The 8,491-nt window shown below is 35.6% G+C and overlaps 1 pseudogene; it reads right to left on the bottom strand.

Annotated features, from left to right (window-relative positions):
* Positions 1-524, bottom strand: part of LOC138155763 (cofilin-1 pseudogene) — a 3,989-nt pseudogene extending 3,465 nt beyond the window's left edge.
* Positions 525-8,491: the final 7,967 nt, after the last annotated feature.

Genomic DNA, 8,491 nt, shown 5'->3' with positions numbered 1-8,491 from the left:
CTTTCTTTCTTTCTTTCTTTCTTTCTTTCTTTCTTTCTTTCTTTCTTCCATTCTTTCCTTCTTTCTTAAGACTGGTCTCCTAATCTCACCCAGGTTAGAATATCAGCAACCACCTTTGGACTTTCTCCTGATACCAGTCAGCAAAGAAACTTAAACACTGTCCACTCCATTTTTTTCAAACCTGATTAGTCCATTTTTGAGGCAGATGGGTGACCCTCCAATTCTCGGGACTCACTATATTGATGCTGGAGTTAGCACAGATGCCCAATCAACTTTATCTCAAATGCAGTTTAGAACCAAAATCACTTGACTTGTCAATCTCAGTCTCTCCAACAACAGGGACTACCATTTGCACTGCCATAGCTTGCAGAATTTCATTCATGTGCACTTCCCACTACTCTTTGCTTGACTTCCAGGTATAACTATAGTCCAAGAGCTCCTACCTATATTTCCTCATTTGAATTCTGCTCTGCCAAAATCTATAGTTAATGTAAGAATATGCTTACCTTTTCTCTCTCCGTCATGAATACTAAGATAGACTAGTCACTATCCACAACCACCCCTCAAGTTTCTATTGTTTCTACTTCATCAATCAGTCCCTCTTTGTTGGAAAGAATCATGTGAGAGTAATAGTATGTCTCACAGATTGCCCCATTTTTTAAAGGATAAATTTTATGTAGAGAAATATGAACATAGATCCCATTTCCTACACAATGATTGGGGCTGAGAGAACCTTGACCATTGTAGGAAGTCCTCTGACTTATGTTACCCAGGAGGCTATGTGTGAGCCTGCAGTGTGGTGGTGCTCTCTGTTATGTAAGCTGGGTGAAAGTGCTCTGTAGCAAGCAGGCTTAAAAGGGACTGCAAAAGTCTTACATGAGAAATTTGGTGCAGGTGGCCAATATGTGGACATAGAAGATGCTGGCAAGGATGGAAACTGGAATAGAAGAAGAGGCAGCCATGTGGAGAGAAAGCAAGCGTCATGGACCTAGCATGCACTGTGAAATCCAGCATCCCATCTGGACCATGGCATGGCCAGGTTGTTGGACCTGGACAACCCTATGAAGTAGCACTTATAATTACATTTTTTCATGCTTGCAAATAATGACACTTGAATGAGTAAGTCCCTCTCTCTTTTCTTCTAGGAAGGAGACTAGATTGCATTTTGATAATAGATGACATTTCTCTGTGTGGCTGAAAGGCAAACATTTTATATTCTATATGTCGCTGTAAAATCTCTGGTTGTCATACTGTCTGAAGCAATGACCCCAGGATTCCATCTTTTATTCTGCTATTATATAATGGAGTGGTTAAATGACCTGCCTGGGGTCACATGACTGGTAAGTGTCTGAGGCCAGATTTGAACTCAGGGAGATTGAGCTTTTGGCTCTCAATGGTTCAGCTGTCACTTGAGTGCACCAGTGTTAGGCCTGTATATCTATATGCTGAGCTCCAGTCTCTGTTGATCTCAAGTTCTGAATCTCCAACTGGCTCCAAGAAATGTGCCTGGGAATTGCCCATCAGATGTTTTTCAGAGTACAGATTGAGAAAAATCAGTGTGATACAGTAGAAAGTGTGCTAAAGTCAGAAACCCTGGATTCAGATTCTGACTCCAGCACTTGTTGCCTGCAAGAACTTGGACAAGTTGCTTTATCTCTGGGTCTGTTTAGTCATCTACAAAATGAGAGAATAGAACTAAATAGGTGGGGAAGCTAGGGGACACAGTAGACATAGACAGAGTGCTGGGCCTGAAGTTGGGAAGACTCATCTTTCTGAGTTCAAATACAGTCTCAGACACTTACTAACCATGTGACCCTGGGCAAGTCATTTAACCCTGTTTGCCTCGGTTTCCTCATCTGTAAAATGAGCTGGAGAAGGAAATGGTAAACTACTCCAGTATATTTGTCAAGAAAATTCCAAATGCGGAGGTGTGGCTAGGTGGCACAGTGAATAGAGCACCAGCCCTGGAGTCAGGAGGACCTGAATTCAAATCTGACCTCAGACACTTAACACCAAAACTAGCCATGTAACCTTGGGCAAGTCACTTAACACCAATTGCCCTCCAAAAAGCAAAAAAAGAAAAAAGAAAATTCCAAATGGGGTCATGAAGAGTTGGATATGACTGAAAAATGACTGAATGAATAAAAGGCCTAAAAGAACAAAGAGATTGTGGAGGATTGTAGTGTCTTCATTACTCTCCAGGCTGCATTCCTAATTCTCTTAAATTTTATCTACAACACCCCATAGAAATCTTTTCCCTCTACACTTCCTACTTTAGAAGTACTTTGGGTCTCTTCCTTTGATTGGCTGCTTCATTACAGAATCTCCTTTTTAAGTATGATACTCAGAAGTCATGTCTTCACATCCCAGTCTTCACTTCTGATTCTCTGGAACTGTATTTCCCTTTTCCTCCCCAACCTCTTCACTTTTCAGCTAGCTCTCTTTTGCTGTCTTCCCAAAATAGAATGTAAGCTCCTTAAAGACAGAGACTGTCTCTCTTTCTGCTTATATTGATAACCCCAGTGCTGAGCATATTATTTCTATCCTGACGCATAGAAAGGTCTTACAATTTTTTTTATTTTGCCTTCACTTGTGATGTTATTGGCCTGGAGAAGAGCAAATGTCCCAGTTTTCCAAAAAAAATGAGAGAAAGAACAATCTGAAAGATTTAGACTAATGAGCTTGACTTCTAGTTCTTAAAATAGAACACAGGAAGAAGAAAACCAAATCACTAGCATTAAAAATGAAAAAGGTGAATATGCCACTAAGGAAAATGAAATTGAAACAATTATAAGGAGTTTTTCTGCCAAATTATATGCCACTAAATTTAACAATTTACTTGAAATGGAAGAATATTTACAAAAATATAAATTGCTTAGATCAGCAGAAAAGGAAATAGAATGTCTAAATAGACCTATTTTTTTTTTTTAAGCAATTGGGGTTAAGTAACTTGCTCAAGGTTATACGGCCAGGTGTTTCTGGGTGGGTGCTAAGTGTCTGAGCCCGGGATTTGATCTACAGGTCGTCCCAAAACTGGAGCTGGTGCTCTTACTCACTGTGCTACCTGGCCTCCCCTAAATAGACCTATTTTAGATAAAAAATTTATTTGTAAATTTATCTGGTCCTGGCACTTTTTACTTAGGGAGTTCATTTATTGCCTGTTCAATTTCTTTTTCTAAAATAGGTCTATTTAGACATTCTATTTCCTTTTCTTCAATTAATTGATCTTCAATTATTATTAATATCTGATAAATTATTTGGAGTAATAGGCAAAGAAAGGATCCTACCAAATTCCTTTTATTTAACAAATGTGACACTGATACCTAAACCAGGAAGAATAAAAACAGAAAAAAAATTGTAGACCAATTTCATACATAAGTCATCAGCATTCCTATATATCACCAACAAGACCCTGTAAGAAGAGATATTAAGAGACACCCCATTTAAAATAATTCTATACAGTATAAAATACCTGGGAGTACAACTGCCAAAACAAACTCAGGAATTATATAAACAAAATTATATTTTAAAATTTCTATACAAATAAAGTCAGATTTAAATTACTGAAGAAATATTAATTGTTCATGGATAAGCAGAGCTAATGTAATAAAAATGATAATTTTACCTAAATGAATTTATATATTCAATGCTATCCCAACTAAATTACCAAAAATAATTTTAACAAATTAGAAAAAAATAGCATAATTTATTTGGAAGAACAAAAAGTAAAAAAATATCAAAGAAACTAATGAAAAAATACAAAAGAAGGAGGTTTATCAGTACCAGATCTTAAACTATATTATAAGACAGTAATTGTCAAAACTATCTGGGACTGACTAAGAAATAGAAAAGTAGATCAATGGAACAGAGTGAATGTGCAATTTACAGTAGCAAATAAATAGACTGTATTTGACAAATGTAATGAGTTAAAATTTGGGGATAAGAATTCATTATTTGGTGAAAATTATTGGGAAAATTGGAATGTAGTATGGCAGAAATTAAACATAGATCAATATCATGCATGTTTTATCATGATGAAGTCAAAATGGATACATGACTTAGATACAGAGATATTACAAGAAAATTTGAAGAACATGGAGCATGTTACTTATCAAATGTATAGATATACAAGCAATTTATAAATAAACAAGAGATAGGGAGCAGAGTAAGGTCTAAAATGGATAATTTTGATTAACTTAATTTTAAAAGTTTTTGTACAAGTAAAACAAATGTAGCCAAGATCAGAAGGAAGGCAGAAAATTAGGAAAAATTTTATAGACATTTTATCAGATAAGGGTCTCATACTTTAAACATATAAAAAATTTTGTAAAATTTATAAGAGTATGAGTCATTCCCCAATTAATATATGGTCAAAGGATATGAACAGTCAATTTTTAGATAAAGAAATAAAAAAATTTATAGTCATAAACATGCTCTAAATCATTATTGATTAGAGAAATGCAAATTAAGACAACCTTAAGAAATCATTTTATGTCTACCAAATTGGGTAAAATGATTGAAGGAGAATGCAACAAATATTGGAGGAGATGTGGAAAAACTGGGACACTAATTCATTGTTGGTGGAATTGTAAACAGATCCAACCATTTTGGAAGGCAATCTGGAATTATACCCAAAGAATTATTAAATTGCCCATGCCCTTTAATGCAGCAAAACCACAACTAGATCTGTTTCCAAAGCTTATTAGGAAAAAAGGAAAAGAACCTATGTGTTTCAAAATATTTATAGCAGTTCCCTTTGTAGACACAAAGCACTGGAAATTGTGGGGATGTCCATCAATTGGGGAATGGCTGAACAAATAGTGGTAGATGATTGTGATGGAATACTACTGTGCTTTAGGAAATGATGAGCTTGATGATCTTAAAATAACATGGATAGACCTTCATGAAATAATGAAGAGTGAAATGAGCAGAACCAAGAGAATATTGTATACAGTAACAACAATATTGTTTTAAGAACAATTTTGAGCAAACGAGTCATTTTGACTATTATACTCAAATTAACTACAAAGAACGTATGAAGGAAAACACTATATGCATCCAGAGAAAGAAGTGATAAATAGAAGGATGTATAGGTGATTTTACATATATGTACATATGCATGTAAATCACATGCATGTAAATCATATCTACACATGCAAAATCACATACCTTATTTTATACATATATTATCTAATGATAACCGTCTCTAGGGCAGAGGGTGTGAAAGGTGGAAAAAGAGGAACATTTGCATGATAACTTTATTATATATTTAAGAGGAATAACAAGTTGTGCATAATAGATTTGCAGCTTTATGTGCAATATTTTTTGTTATAAAAAAAATAGAATACATGGCACATTCACTACCTCATTTGGTCCTTTATTTCTTACCTGACTATTCTAATTCTATTCCATTGGTTTTTGAAATCATGTGCCAGTTGGTATAGTCTGGGATAGACATGTCTTGGTCAGGACTTTATGATTCTGATTAGGAGGACTCATGATTCTGAGTGGATGATAATTCAATAGCACTCTAAATCTGATTGTACATAAGAGGGATGCTATGTATCATAAGAAATTATTAACTTTTCTGTTTTGGTGGAGAAAACTTTTCATCAGATGTCTGAATAATGAAAATTCCCCATCACTTCTATGTCATATGTCCATGCCAGGCTTGTGAACTATTTCTCAGACTCTGCATCCATTCCCTCTTTCTGTTCAAGTGGACTGTAGAATATAGTTTGCTGACAAAGTCGCTTCTGTTTCTACCCCATTAATCTTCATAAAAAATTATGTGAAATTCATTTCTTTTTGTGATAGGGGAACAAGCTTGGTGAGAAGCAATGCAACATAGTGGATAGAAGGCTGGGCATGGAGTCAAGAAACCATGGATTTAAATTCTGCTTCCAATAGTGTGTGACCCTGGGCACATCATTTAACCTCTGTGTGCCTCAGGCATCTCCCTAGTAATTACTTCTAAATCAGGGACTAGTTACAATTTGGAACTGTGTCAGTGGAGGCTATCACATAGCTTTCACTTGTTTGCCTAATTAGGAAAAAGGGAAAGGAAATAAGCATTTATATAACATCTGCTATGTTTCAAGTAAGTGATTTTGCAAAAAAAAAAAAATATCATTTGATACTCACAACAATCCTGAAAGTCAGGTGACATTATTTTATGTTTTAACATTGAGGAAACTGAGACAAAAACAGAGGTTAAGTGACTTGCCCATGGTTGCTCATCTAGGAAGTACTGCGGCTAGATTTGAACTGGTCTTCCTGACTCCAGGCCTAGTGCTCTATGCACTGCACAGTCTAGTTGTCTTAACTAGATTGATAGATCAAGGCAAGGTTGTAGATTTAGAATACTTAGATTTCAGCACAGCATTGTCGTGAAAGAGATTGGGAGAAATGACCAAGATGATAGTACATTAGATAAATTCAGAGCTATTTGAATAACAAGGCTGAGTCAAAGCTAACACAAAAAGGCAGCTCTAGTACATCTCTAGTATTTGTCTTTATTCCTATGCTGTACATTTTAAAAATCAGTGTTGAAGTGACTTAGAGGAAGGCAAATATGTAGGTGATGAGAAACTGGGAGTAAGAGCTCATACTTTGGATGACAAAGTCACAATCCCAAAGAGTCTTAATAAGCTAGTGATTTGCCAAATTGAAGAAGATGAAATTTAATAGAGACAAATGTAAAATGCTATCCTTCAGTTTGACAATACAATTTAGCAAATACAGGATCAGACAGGCATGGATAGATAACAGTTCTGTAAACAATTGGCTCTTTTTTTTGTGGACTTCAGACTTAATGTGAGTAAGGAATGCCCCATGATAAAGCTTTTGCTTTGTTCTTGTTGCATTAAGAGACACATAGCATGCACAAACAGGAATATGATAGTTCTGATGTACTCTAATATGGTTTAATCACAATTGGAGGACTGCTTTCGGTTCTGGTTGCCATATTTTAAACAGAACATTGACAAGCAGGGCAGAGGGGACTTTTGAAAATGTTCAAAGGGACTGGGAATATTTAGCCTGAAGAAAATATGTATGGTGTGTATGAAAACTGCCTCCAAGTATTTCCAAGGTTCCTAGGTATGAGTTATTCAATTTCTACTTTTTGATTCTATTAGCAGAACCAATAAGTTTCAGAGAAATGGATTTCACTTCTATGCTAAGATAAGCTTCCTTTCAATTATGCATAGGTTCCCAAAGTGGGCAATATTTCTCCCTGGGAGGTGTTGTACTGAACAGGGGGGCTGTAGTAGCCTCTGGTGCAATTAAGGAGTGTTAAATAGAAATAAGGGGGCAGAGGAAGCATAAGGAAAGAAGAGAAGAGAATTTTGAAAAACAGTTCATATGGGTTTTATCTGTTGTGTAACAGAATTAAAGTCATAGAGATTACATTATTTTCCAAGTAAACACACAAAATATAAGTTATAATTGATCAGTGGTCAAGTCTGCCAACAGATCTTAAGAAATAAATGTTGCCAGTCAAGCATGTCACACACCGTTGGGAAGTCCAGCATGCATCAGCAGCAATAAGTGCATGTAATGATTTGTTTTCAATACAATACTATATGATTACATTATACAATATTGTATTATCAAAATTTCAATACAGGAAAAACTCCACAAATTTATAATAAATTACCAAGTTTATTATGCATCATTATTTTTAAAAAATATATTTTTAAATGATGCCAATTTCTACAAAGCTGTTAAAGGGTTAATGAAAGTAGATTTCCAAGGAGGCATTGAGTATTTTTTTTAAAAAGGAGGCAGTTGGCCAAATAAGATTGGGAACCTTTGAATTAGAGCTCTCTAGAAGTGGAATGGATTGTTTCAAGAGGAAGTAGGTTCCTCTTCCTTGGAGGTCCTAAGGCAAAAGTTGAGTGATCACTTGTTGGGGATGTTGTAGGAGGAATTCTTGTTAAGGACAGATTGAATTGTACCAATTCACTTGCATTAGACTCTCTATGGCACAGATGACCACAACGGTCCTTTCTAATTCTAAGAATCTGTGATTCTATGACCTCCACAGATTCCCAAAAAGCCTAGGGATTGTGAGAAGAGTGATAATTATGTGTTGATAGGCTTCTTGCTCCCTATCCCCCACTTTTATGCCTATCCTAAATAAATTACTCAAAAGAACAAGGCATGATCTCTCTCTCTCTCTCTCTCTCTCTCTCTCTTTTATCTTTAGGACCCTCTGGGAAGATAGGTGTTTGAACATCTATCGTGTTTTTTTCTTCCAAAAGACCTCATTACATCCCAATAATAATGCTGCCTTTTATATAAGCTAAAGACTCAACATTAGTAATATGTATATATCTCCAGGACTTATGCATTCATTCTCTTTCTCCTGTACGATCCAAGTTGTATGTTTATGAAACAGATGGCTAAATATTAGGGATGTCACATATGTGGCAAGGACCATGAAACATTATAAAGTAAAGTGTTCTCATGATCCTGGCCTCAGCAC

This window comes from Petaurus breviceps, unplaced genomic scaffold (genome assembly GCF_028583685.1).
Source record: "Petaurus breviceps papuanus isolate PSGF00001 unplaced genomic scaffold, PetGlider_PUasm1.0 98, whole genome shotgun sequence".
NCBI classification, from domain to species: domain Eukaryota; kingdom Metazoa; phylum Chordata; class Mammalia; order Diprotodontia; family Petauridae; genus Petaurus; species Petaurus breviceps.
The sequence above is the reverse complement of the archived record's forward strand: the minus strand, read 5'-3'. Positions and strand labels throughout refer to the sequence as shown.